Here is a 13,388-nt window from a genome sequence, read left to right on the forward strand (position 1 = left end):
AACTTTACTGACTCCAGGACAGACCTGAGACCCTGGAAGTCACTAACCTCTTGGTTTGTGTGTGGTGGTGGCGCTGGGTGGAGAGGTGGGAGGGTTGAGGTTCTCCAGTCTGTTCTCCATAGACAGGGCCTTCTCTGCTATCTCTGTCTCTGACCAGAGTAGTTTCTAGAAGCAGCGCTTCCTCTGGTACCTCCTGGGGAGCTCCAGTAGCAGCACATAAAGAAGAGCACATTTCCTATTCCCCCTGCCCAGGAATGGGTGGAACCTGCCCGGGAACCTGGCTCCCAACTACCCATGAAGTCTATTCTGCACATTTGACATCTATATATGTATTTTTAAAGATTTTATTTATTTATTTATTTATTATTATTATTTTTTAAGATTTTATTTATTTATTAATGAGAGACACAGAGAGAGAGAGGGGCAGAGACACAGGCAGAGGGAGAAGCAGGCTCCATGCAGGGAGCCCGACATGGGACTCGATCCAGGGACTCCAGGATCACACCTTGGGCCAAAGGCAGGTGCTAAACCACTGAGCCACCCAGGGATTTCCCCCCTGACATCTATATTTTTAACAACTCTGTCAAGTCATATTTTACACATTGTCTAATCCACTCATTTTGAATGTACGAGTCATAGACTCTTTAGTCAATTCTCCCAGTTGCGCGGCCATTGCCATAGACCGGCTGTAGACCGCGTCTGTTCCCCCAATAAAGTCCCTGACACCTGCTCTCTCCTGGCCCCGGGCAGCCGCTCATCCATTTTCTGTCTTTATAGATTTGTCTTTTCTGGACAGTTCACATAAAGCAGTGATGCCACGTGCTGTCTCTCGTGCCTGGCTTCTTTCCCCATCCAAAATGCCATCAGGGCTCCTCCACAGCCCAGCACCATGTCAGCACGCCATTGCTTGGTTTTGCTGTCTAGTATGGCCATGCCATATGCTGCCTCTCCATCCACCAGCTGTGACTCTTGAATAACACTGCTAAGAACATCTGTGTGTAGAAACTTCCAATTCGTTAGTTCAAGCCCTCACAGTCCTGTGGATGGGGACACCAAAGATCATGAGACCCATGTCCAAGGCCTCACAGCTACCACATTTTATCAGTTCTAGAAAGTACGTTCCTTTCATATTTTCTATTTCTGAAACCAGGATGTATCTTATCATCACTGGCTTGTCACAGCTCCTTGACAGCATTTCCCCCTTTCTTAGTGGCACAAAAAACATTAGAATATTTTACAATCAAGGGCATCTTAAATGTGTTGAGATACGCCATTAAGGTTCACACTTACTTGTGGGACACTGAGGTGGATCAGCAGTTGAGCGTCTGCTCAGGGCTGATCCCAGATTCCCAGGATCAAGTCCCACATCGGGCTTCTTGCATGGAACCTGCTTCTCCCTCTGCCTATGTCTCTGCCTCTCTTTCTGTGTCTCTCATGAATAAATAAATAAAATCTTAAAAAAAAAAAAAGGCTTACGCTTACTTAGTCAAGATTCTTGGTGGCAAGTGACAAATCCAACTCAGAGGGGAGTTTAGTGGCACGACAGTGGTGAAGGATCTGAGGAACAGGCCACTGGGTTGGAGGAAGAACTGGTGGGCCCTTGAAAGGGGGACTCAGCACCGTTAGGTCTTTGCCCATCTCTCATCTCTGCTGGTCTCTGCCAACAGGCTCTTTTCCTCCACGAGGCCATCTTGGCTTTAGAGTCCTGCCACTGAGTCACCAAAACCTCTCCACAGGCCTCTGTGTGGCTCCCAGGAAAGAATTCTGATTGGCTGCTTGACTCATGTGTTCGCCTCTGGTCTAATCACTGAGGCCTGAGGAATGGGGTACTGCTACAGCCCGAGCTGGGCGGACATGCCTTTTGCTTCTGGCCGGGAAGTTTGTTACCAGGAGCAGGAGGGCAGGAGCCAGTGAGCCGGGCACCTCCGCCACCATTCCCTTAGGCCACTACTGCATGGCGCCACGCAGGTCACTGCAGACCTTACAGACTCAGGGTGTTTAGGAAGAATATCTGAAGCCTGTGGTTCATTCCTTCTGTTGTGAGGTAATGTTCTAAAGAGGTTAATTACAACTCCAAGAACCCTGTTGTTTGAAGGATTTAATAAAGCAATGAAATATGCATGTAATATACTAGGTGTAATTATGTGTAAGCTTCTCATCAAGTAAAGATTTGTTTGCAGACAGTCCTCTAATAGAGACAAGAAAGAATCTTTTAGGATTTGCCGTGTTGAATTTAAGCCCCAAAGTATTGGCTTATGTTAAGCTATCCCTTTGAACTGTGTACCATCTCTTCGCGTCCCCCTAAAGGATCCTGGCACTTTCCTGCATCTACCCTATGGCTGTCGTTCCTTTATCTGAACTGCCCAGACCCCTTTCCTCATCCACGTAGCTCCATCTGAAGGCACGTTCTCCTCTTCCAGTTTCCCATCGTCCCCTTGCCAGCACTGGTGGGTGTGAGTGTCCTGCTCTAAGTAGCAGGATGATATCCTGAGTACAGACTAGATTTTTCCTGCCTGTGTTTTTATTGTCGCATTTTAGGGAAGTAGCTGGGCTCTCCTGCACCCTTGGCTCAGGAAGGTAAAGTCCAGGGCTTGAGACTCTCACTTCCAGTAGTTTGGATAGAGGCTAAGCTGGTGCAACAAAGAGACCCCCATATAGTCATTCAAACAAGGTGGAAGTTTCTGTGTCTTGTACCAATGCCAGGGAGGATGATGTGGCTCAAGACAGGTCAGCTGCTGTGCTCCACACATCAGTCAGGGACCCGGGTTTCCTGGATGCTGTGTCCCTCCATCCCCTAACTCCTTTTGCATGGTCACCCCATCTGCATTCCAGCCCACGGAAAGGGGAGCATTCAGAATAGCACAAGTCCAGAGTGGGGGCACAGCACACATTACTTCTGCTTACTGTGCATCGTCTGGAATTAAACCAAATAAATGCATCCAGCTGTTGGGAACGCTGGCAGATGTGGTCTCTAGTTGCAGCGACATGTGCTAACCTGAACTGCTTTACTATAGAGGAGGGCAAAGGTAGTGCGGGTATAACCAGGAAGTTACTGCCTTCTCCTCTCTGGCTTTAGTTGTGTCAGAGCTGGTGTCATTGAGGAGGTCATGCCAGGTGCCCAGGGGGTGGGGAGGGGTGACAGCTGTAGGCCCGGAGGAGAGTCTGGGGACAGAAGGGGGGTTCTGCTCCAGTTATCCATTCCTGTGACATCAGCACCCCAAAACTTAGTGTTCAGCAATGGCACAGCTTATTTTGCTCACAAATCTGCTATTTGGGCAGCACTGGGTGGGGATGGCTGATCCCTCCTCTGTGGCATCAGCTTGGGCCTGGAGGCAAAGGCTGGTGGCTGGAATCACCAATGATGGCTCCATCACACATGGTTGCTCACTGGGGCCTCAGCTGGACTGGTGGCCAGACACCCACAAGCAGTCTTTCCGTGTGGCTGCTGGGATTTCTCCCAGCCTGGGGCTTGGGCCGCGCGGAAGCAGTCACCTGTTCTGAGGTCACCTCGGAGTCACACAGCCTCTGTCCTCCTGCACATCTGTTCAGCCAAGCGAGGTACGGAGGACGGCCCGTGCTCAAGGCGAGGGGAAGTCAGTCTCTGCTTTTTGATGGGAGGAGAAGCAAAGAATTTGTGGGTATATTTCAAAACCACCCCGGGTCCAAGGAAGCTACTTGGTTAGTGCCCAGGAAAGGGACAGTATTTCAGAGGCTGCTTGTGACACTAGGGTGGGGGGAGGTCCTAGACATGGTGCCCCACTTCACTCAAGAACCGCAAATTCTTTCTTTCTTTCTCTTTCTTTCTTTCTTTCTTTCTTTCTTTCTTTCTTTCTTTCTTTTCTTTCTTTTCTTTTCTTCTTTCTTTCTTTCTTTCTTTCTTCTTCTTTCTTTCTTTCTTTCTTTCTTCTTTCTTTCCTTCTTCTTTCTTTCTTCTCTTTCTTTTTCTTCTCTTCTTCTCTTTCTTTTTCTTTTTCTTTCTTTTTCTTCTTTCTTCTTTTTTTAAAAATTTTTATGTTATTTTATTTATTCATAGAGACAGAGAGAGAGAGGCAGAGACACTGGCAGAGGGAGAAGCAGGCTCCATGCAGGGAGCCCAACGTGGGACTCGATCCAGGGTCTCCAGGATCACGCCCTGGGCTGCAGGCGGTGCTAAACCGCAGCGCCACCGGGGCTGCCCCCTTTCTTTCTTTCTTTTCGTTTCTTTCTTTGTCTTCTTTCTTTCTTTCTTTCTTCTTTCTTTCTTTCTTTCTTTCTTCTCTTCTTTCTTTTCTTTCTTCTTTCTTTCTTTCTTTCTTTCTTTCTTCTTTCTCTCTCTCTCTCTCTTTCTCTCTTTTTCTCTATCTTCCTTCCTTCCTTCCTTCCTTCCTTCCTTCCTTCCTTCCTTCCTTCCCTCTTTCTTTCTTATAATCTCTAACCCACACGGGCTTGAACTCATGACCCAGAGATCAAGAGTCACATGCTCTTTGGGACGCCTGGGTGGCTCATCGGTTTAGCATCACCTTCGGCCTAGGGCGTGGTCCTGGAGTCCTGGGGTTGAGTCCCACATTGGACTCCCTGCAAGGAGCCTGCTTCTCCCTCTGCCTTTGTCTCTGCTTCTCTCTCTGTGTCTCTCATGAATAAATAAATAAAATCTTAAAAAAAATTTTTTATAAATAAAATCTTAAAAAAGGAGAAAAGAAAGAAATTGATCTTCAAAAATACAGGGACCCACTCCCATTTATTTATCTTAGAGAAATGAGCATTTATATTCATGCAGAACCTCTGCACCAATGCCTATGGTAACCTTCCACGAGTCCTGGAAAACTGGCAACACAGAGTGTTTGAACCAGGCACGGAGCACAGGTCAGCAAATGTGATGAACGACGACACAGGCGACGACACGGGCATCGGCACAGACAGGTCTCAGAGGCATCGTGCTGAGGAGCAGAGCGGCCATGGGCCGTGTGAGGCCAAGTATCTGGCATCGTGGGGAAGGCGTGACTGCAGAGACGGGACAGCAGGAGGGACCTGGGGGCGGTGACACTGTTCCTCATCACAGTGATGGTTTCACGAATCTGCACACGTGATAAAGCTTTTGGGAGTGAGAAGGTCCAATTTTATTGTACAACATCTCTCCTTATCCACAATTTCACTTTCCGTGGCTTCGGTGACTGTGGTTGACCGCCGTCAGGATCAGATGGTCCTTCACCTGACTCAGCCTCAGAAGGTCAACACAGGGGCGCCTGGGTGGCTCAGTGGTTGAGCATCTGCCTTTGGCTCAGGTTGTGATCCCAGGGTCCTGGGATCGAGTGCCGCACTGGGCTCCCCGCAGGCAACCTGCTTCTCTCTGCCTGTGTCTGCGTCTCTCTCTGTGACTCACATGAATAAAAAAATCTTAAAAAAAAAAAGGTCAACAGCAGCCTAGTGATGTGTTACCCACGTGCGTTACCTCTTCATGTGAGCCTTTTATCAACTCACATCATCACATGAAGGGGGAGCACAGGACAATGAGATATTTTGAAAGAGAGAGAGAGAGAGAGAGACCACAGTCACATGACTTTTATTACATTGTATTGTAATAATCATTCTATTTCATTATTAGTTATTGTTGTTAATCACTGTGCTTAATTTATATATATTTTTGTTTTTTTTGTGCTTAATTTATAAATTAAACTTTATCATAGGTCTGTGATGTATAGGAGAAGAAAACAGTCTACACTGGGCTCCATACTGGCCATGATTTTAGGCATCCAAGGGGTCTTGGACCACATGCCCCATGGGATAAAGAGGGGTGACTGTGTGTAAATTCAAGAACTAAAATGAAATTATACTTTTCAACAAATGGTGCTGAACAATTGGACATCCACATGCAAAGAGGAGGATCTAGACACAGACTTTACATCCCTTACCAAAATTAACTCTAACTGGATCGTAGACCTAAATGTAAAGGGTCAAACTATAAAACTCCTAGAAGATACTCTAGAAGAATATCTAGCAGACTTGAGATGTGGTGATGAGTTTTAGATACAGCATCAAAGGGCAGCTCGGGTGGCTCAGCGGTTTAGTGCTGCCTTCAGCCCAGGGTGTGATCCTGGAGACCCAGGATAGAGTCCCACGTCGGGCTCCCTGCATGGAGCCTGCTTCTCCCTCTGCCTGTGTCTCTGCCTCTGTGTGTGCGTGTGTGTGTGTGTGTGTGTGTTGTGGATAAATAAACTTAAAAAATCTTAAAAAAATAGATATGGCATCAAAGGCATGATCCACAAAAGAAATAATTAAAAACTTCTGTGGGGCACCGAGCCAGGCTCTGTGCTCAGGGCAGAGTCTGCTTGGGATTCTCTCTCCCTTGCTCTCTGTCCCTCCCCACTCTAAAATAAAGAAAATAGATCTTAAAAAAAAAAAAACAAAAAACCCAACCCACTTCTGCTCTGTGACAGACATTATCAAGTGAGTGAGGAGAGAAGCCACAGTTTGGGAGAAAACGTTTGCAAAAGACACATCTGATAAAGGACTGTTACCCATAATATACAAAGAACTCCGAAAGCTCCACAATAAGAAAATAAATCAGCAGATTGATAAATAGGCAAAAGACTTGGACAGACACCTCCCCAAAGAAGAGACACAGATGGCAACTAAGCATATGAAAATATGCTCATGTCACGAATTGGTAGGAATTGCAAATTACAAGACACCACTGCTCACCTACTAGAATGGCCAAAATCCAAAATGTCAGCAACACCAAATGTTGACAACAATGTGGATCAATAAGAACTCTTATTTATTGCTGGTGAGGATGCAATATGGTGCAGCCACTTTGCAAGACAGTTTGACAGTTTCTTACAAAATCAAACATTCTCTTATCATATGAGCAATCACACTCTTTGGTGTTTCTTTTCCCCAAGGAAGCTGAGAACTTAGGTCCACACGAAAACCTGCACATGGATGTTTATAGCAGCTTTCCCCATAACTACCCAAGACGTCCTTCAGCGGGTGAGTGGGTAAATAAACCGTGGTCCACCCAGACAATGGGCTAATATTCAGAACTGACAGGAAAGAAGCCATCAAGTCATGAAAAGATACAGAGGAACCCGAAATGCACATTACTAAGTGAAAGAGGCCAATCTGAAAAGGTTATATACATTATGATTCCACTCTGTTGACTTTCTGGAAGAGGCAAAGGTGTGGAGACAGTGAAAGAGCAGTGGTGACCAAGGCTGGGGAGGGAGGATGAAGGAGGGAGTAATGAGGAGTGTTAGGGCTGCGACAATATTTGGGGTGACAGAATGAGGGTGGATGCCCAGAATGTATAGCACCAAGCATAACCCTGGCTGGGAAATCATGAAATGTCCCACCCGGTTGGGATGTCTGTACATCAGAGAATATGTAGGGGCAGGGGTGTAGGGGAACTCGCTGTACATTCTGCTTAATTTTGCTGGGAACCTAAAACTGCTCTAAAAAAATAAAGCCTATTGGGTCGCCAGGACAGCTCAGTCGGAGGAAAGTGCACTCTTGATCTTGGGGTTGTGAGTTTGAGCCCCACATTGGATGTAGACCTCATATGAAAATAAATAAATAAATAGGGATGCCTGGGTGGCTCGGTGGTTGGGTGTCTGCCTTTGGTTCAGGGCGTGATCCCAGGGTCCTGGGATCAAGTCCAGCATTGGGCTCCCCGCAGGGAGCCTGCTTCTCCCTCTGCTTATGTCTCTGCCTCTCGCTGTGTCTCTTATGAATAAATAAATAAAACCCTTAAAAAAAAAAGAAAAAACAGACTCAGTCCATCACAGACACCATTGCTAAGGGTGAGGTTGCTTTTATTTAGGTAAAGAATAGTGACACTGGGGCAGCCCGATGTCTCAGTGGTTTAGTGCCGCCTTCAGCCTGGGGCCTGATCCTGGAGACCTGGGATCGAGTCCCATGTCAGGCTCCCTACATGGAGCCTGCTTCTCCCCTGCCTGTGTCTATGCCTCTCTTTCTCTCTGTGTGTCTCACGAATGGATAAATAAAATCTTAAAAAAAAAAAAAAAAGAAGGAATAGTGAGACTATTTATTTGAGAGAGAGAGAGCATGAGCAGGGGGAGGGGCAAATGGAGAAGCAGACTCTCTGATGAGCAGGGAGCTGATGGGGGCTAGATCCCAGGACCCTAAAATCATGACCTGAGCCGAAGGCAGACTCTTAACCCACTAAGCCACCCAGGCACCCGTGAGTCAATTTAAATCTATTAAGCAGTAGTTTTGAGTGAGAGCCAGGGAAAGGAAGAGAGGTGTCTGTGGCAGGTGCCGGCGGCAGGGCCAGCGGCTCTCCTGAGCGGGCTGCCCGATAGCCGTGGACCTGACAGTCCGCATGTCTGTGGCAAGCACAGTTGCTGGATGACGTCTCCAGGAAGCACCAGTAGGAGAATCACCCCGTAGACCTCTCAGGCTTGAGAACAAATCCCAGCCTTTTTGCAGAAGACTGTTCTTCTGGCTTGCTATGGGTCCTGGGCAGAACTTGATCACCCCACCAGGGTCATGGGGTGGCCATGCACGCACACGTGCTCACCTGCTCAACGGGCCCTGGGATCGGGCATGCACCGCACACCTCCATCACAGGGATCAGATGGAGAGATTGGGCCCCAGCGGGTTCAGAGGCCGCAAGTAAGTTGGGTGAACAGGCGGCTCACAAGCCTTCAACAGAGACTGACTTCGTTGCCTCTTTTCCCCTGATCCCAGGACCTCATAGGAAATTCTTGTGATCTGACTGTCAGCTGACTGGTGGGGAAAGAGTTCAGGTACCATTTACAGATGGCTCTGCACGATACACTGGCTCTGGCCGAAAGTGGACACCTGGAGCCCCAGCCCGAAGCCCGGAAGGACTGTGGTCCAGGAGATTCTCCCTGGAGGCCAGGCCTTTCAGGCACCCGTGTCTGTCTGCACCGAGAGGCGGCCAGAGTGTGTCTCCACACCACATCTGGCGAGGACAAGGAAGGAGGCTGATTGGCAGATGGGTGACAGGTGGTCAGGGCAGGGAGGCTCTCTCCAAATGGGCAAGGAATGCGAGGGTACCTGTGGCTGCCCTCGAAAAACAGGCTCTTGACAGGCAGGCGAGTGAAATATGTTCTCTGGATGTCAATCGGCCTCTTTCCCCAGCCATTCCAGCCAGGGCTTGCTCACTGGGCCCAGGAAGACAAGAGGCCACGGTGGCAGAGGGTGAAGGTCTGCGAGGGCCTCCCCTTACCAGATGGGCACCTGCTGTCCACGTGCCAGCAGCGGAGGCCAGCACTGAGCCCCGCCACGGGCCTGGCGGGGGCCCAGCCAGCCACCTCGCAGCAGGGCGATTACACTGGACCCTTCGCATTGCGGAAGGGGTAGAGAGATTTGTCCCCTGTGCACTATACACATAACCTGCCTTCCCGCCCGGGGAAGGTTTCTACCAGCACCACCAAGCGTGGGCTTGCCTTACTCACTGTCCTAACATTCCACGCGACTCTGCTTCTGATCAAGGAAGTCACTTCACATCAAAAGCACAGCAGCAAAGCGCTGATGCCCATGGAACTAACTGGTCTAACCACATGCCTTATCACTCAGAAGCAGCTGACCTATTGATAGGTGGAGCGACCCAGTTATAGGGGCCTGTGGGGAGTCACCACTCTGAAGGGATGGGGTTCCGTTTTACTGGGTCCAGCAAAGGCTTTGAATTAGAGGCCACCATGTGGCGCCATCTCTCCCCTGGCCACAAAACAGGGGGCTGGGAAGGAGGGGTGGCAGTGGCAGTTTTCACACCCGACACCCCACTCCTGATCCCCGACGTCTGTGCCAGGGAAGGGCCAGTCAAGAGACAGAAACCACGGCAGCTATTGCAACAGAGAACATTGATTATAAAGGATTGTTAAGTATGTAAAAAAAACATGTTAACTAGTAACTGAACGACTAAGAAGAAAACCATCAGGCGTCACAAAGGCAGAAACCACTGGAAACAGCCAGCCTCCTAGGATGTAGGAATTCTGAGAATGTGGACCTCTGGGAGTGTGCCACTCAGTGAGTGCTGCACCTCGCCCACCTGGCAAGAAGGCCCTGTGTGTCCAGGCCCAGGCTTCGGACAGGGGCACCGTCCAACCAGGCCTAGTGTCTCTGGGGGTGTTGCTGTGTGAGGAGGAAGCAAGAGACTGCCAACCGGATTTAGCTGCTGGTGCTGGGCTGAAAACTTTAGACGGAGCGTGCCCAGAAAGTGAAAGCTTGCAGGAGGCCCAGAGGAGGCCCAGAGGAGGAGCAGTCCCTGTGGCCTCCTGCCCCACACTCCCAGAGGAGCCTGCTAGGGCAGCTGGGAAGCAAGAGCTGTGGACCAGGCCCTGGACAGAGACGTCCAGGTGGGGCCCAAATCATCCCTGCCAGGCAAACACAACGTACCAGACCTAACGAAGATTTCCCACATTTCCTAATTATCTATATTCATTCATCTACCAAAATTGAAGACCTGCCTTCCAATTCTGACTCTGTCCCTTCATGGCTCTGTGAGTACTACCTGTCACTTCATCGCCAGGAGCTTCTGGGTCTTTGAAGCAGGGGGAACAATGCTTATTTCTCAGGGCAGCTTATTTCTCAGAGCATGAAAACTTAGCATGGTACTCGGCACACAGTAGAAAAGGTACTCCAAAACATCCATTCACCCCGAGTAGGAAGCCAAACAGCCTTCTTTAAAGTGTTTGTTGGGACATCTGGGTGGCTCAGTGGTTGAGTGTCTGCCTTCGGCTCAGGTCCTGATCCTTGGGTCCTGGGATTGAGTCCTGAATCGTTCTCCTGCAGGGAGCCTACTTGTCCCTCTGCTTGTGTCTCTGTCTCTCTCATGAATGAATAAATAAAATCTATATATATAAAGAGAGAAGTGTTTGTCAACTGTCCTCAACATTGTCGGGCCCTGGAAATCTTGGGCTAAGTATGTTCCTTAACTCCCAAGAGGGGGGTGACTGGCAGATTCTGAGAGGCTCTGGGGAGATCCCGGGCAGCACCTAGCTGAAATCCTCCAAAGTCAAGGTGATATCCTCTCTCTGGATGTGCCCTTTCCTTGGAAAAATATCCTGGTTTGCTGAGAGTGCTTTAACCTGCCTTCTCTCAGACTCACTGTGAGGACTTGATTCTGTGAGGTGGGGGAAAGTGTCTGATTTACTAAATGGTTCTTCCAAACCTCTGGACAAGACCGCCCTAAAGGTGGTACTTGTGCTGGGATTTCCCCCCCCTACCCCCACCAACCAGACCAGGAGAAAAGCTGACCAAGGTCTGTAGGGTGCCCTTGGGGGCACCCTCCCTGCATGCTGAAGGCCATCTGTATACCGCACCACCTTTGTTGTCCCCAAGACTCGGCTTCCCCAGGACTTGGGATTCCCTCTGTCCCAGGGCAGCTCTGCAGGCCTTGTGGTGACCTCCTAGCTGATCTCTGTGTCACGCTCCCATGCTGGTTCCTGAGGAAGATCTGGTCCTGACCCCTGTAAATCCTGCTCATCCTGGAGGTCATCAGAAGGACAACCTGGCCTAGTGCTCAGCCCCAGGCCCTCCCCTCCCGAGTCAGAAATGATATGCCTGGGGATTCCTGAGTGGCTCAGCGGTTTAGCGCCTGCTTTTGGCCCGGGCATGACCCTGGAGACCCTGGATCCAGTCCCACATTGGGCTCCCTGCATGGAGCCTGCCTCTCCCTCCGCCTGTGTCTCTGCCTCTCTCTCTCTCTGTGTTTCTCATGAATAAATACATAAGATATTTAAAAAAAAAAAAAGAAATGACATGCCTCCTTTTGACCAGGAACACTGGGGATGATATGGAAACCTTGGGGATCTGAGGATCTTGGGGACCGGGGGTGGGGGGGCCTTGGGGATCTGGAGACCTTGGGGACCCGGGGACCGCCTGGTCACCCTGCCTCGCAGTTCCTAGCAGAGGCCGAGCCTGAAGCCGGAGTGTGGCAGGGGGCAGGAGGGGGAAGGCCGGGGTGCAGGGGCTCCCCGGAGTGTCGCCCCAGCTTTGCGCCCCGCTTAGTCGGAGCCAGGTCCCGGCGGCGCACGCGGGGGCTTCTCGGCTCACCAACGCTAGGTCTCCCTCCACCTCCCGGGAGGCACCTCCGGCCCAGCACTGTTTGCCCGGGGGCCGCGTACAGCCCGCCAGGATGGGCGCACCCTACCGGCCGCTGCAGCTCGCGGGCCTCCAGGAGGCCACGCGCCCGGGCGGGGGGTCCCAAACCCCGGGGCCGGAGCCGCTGCGGGGACAGCGAGCCCGCGTCCTCCCCGGGAGGCTGCGGCCCAGGCACGGGCGGCGGGAGCGCCCAGGGTAGCGGGGGGTGGGGTGGGGGCTGGCGGGGCGCGCGGCAGGGCGCGGGGCGGGGGCCCGGTGGGAGCGTGGGGGGCGTGGTCCTGGAGGGAGAGTTCCTGAGGGGCGTGACCTTGGAGTCGCGATCTGGGAGGGGCGCGGCCAGGGAGGGCGCGGCGAGCTTCCCGGGGGCGTGGTCTGGGTGTGGCCTGAGGACACAGCGGAACTTGGCGGGCGTGGTCCGGGTGGGCGAAGCGGGGCCACCCAGGGGGCACGGCCTGGGGGCGGCCGCTGGAGCGGGCGGAGCGCGGGGGGCGGGGGCGACGGGCTGGGCTCGAGGGGCTTGGACGAGCGGCGTCCCGGGCTGCAGCGAGCGCGACTCCGGGGGACCCCGGGCGCCCCAGCGTCGGCCGTTCGCTGAGCGTCCGACGTCCTCCTGCACCTCGCCAGCCGCATCCCTACGATGATTCCGAAATGCTCCTGTGGGGAGGGGCTCTCTGCAGCCCCGGGGTTCGCGTGCAGGGTCCGTTAGACGCCTTCAAATGCTCGCCCCTGGGATCGCTTGGCGAGTTCCAGCCCCGGGACTGGGGGCAGAGAGGAGTCAAATATAGAAACTAAAAAATATAGAGACTTAAAAAAAAAAAAAAAGCTCAGTCCTAAGCCACATAAAGTCTCCCCCGGTGGCACAAGCGGTCTCCAGTTTCAGACGGGTAAACTGAGGCCCGTGGAGGTTCCGCGTCCTGCCGGGGGTTACGGGAGAGCGGAGCTGACGCCCTCCGTAACTTAGCCCGCAGGTGCCTCGGTTGCACACGTCGGTGACAGCGCAAGGGTGCAACCAGGAGGGACACACAAAACGACTCTCGCGAGGCGGAACCGCGGACCCAGGACGGGCCCACGACAGGGGCTGGGGGCGGGGGGGCGGGGGGGCGGGGACGCTCTGCGCTCTGCGGACGCGGTGGCAGCCGGCTCGCAGGTCCTGCAGAACCCCCGAGGGAGCAGGTGCGCGGCCCCCGGCACCGGTACAGCCTTACGGCGGCTGCGGACGGGGCTCGCGGAGCCCGGGGCCTGGCCGGCGGCGTGGCCCCTCCCCGGGCTGCTGTGCGGCTCCGCCGGAGTTTCCAGACCTTTTCCGGCACGTAGTCTCCGCA

This window comes from Canis lupus, chromosome 7 (genome assembly GCF_003254725.2).
Source record: "Canis lupus dingo isolate Sandy chromosome 7, ASM325472v2, whole genome shotgun sequence".
Taxonomy (NCBI): Eukaryota; Metazoa; Chordata; class Mammalia; order Carnivora; family Canidae; genus Canis; species Canis lupus.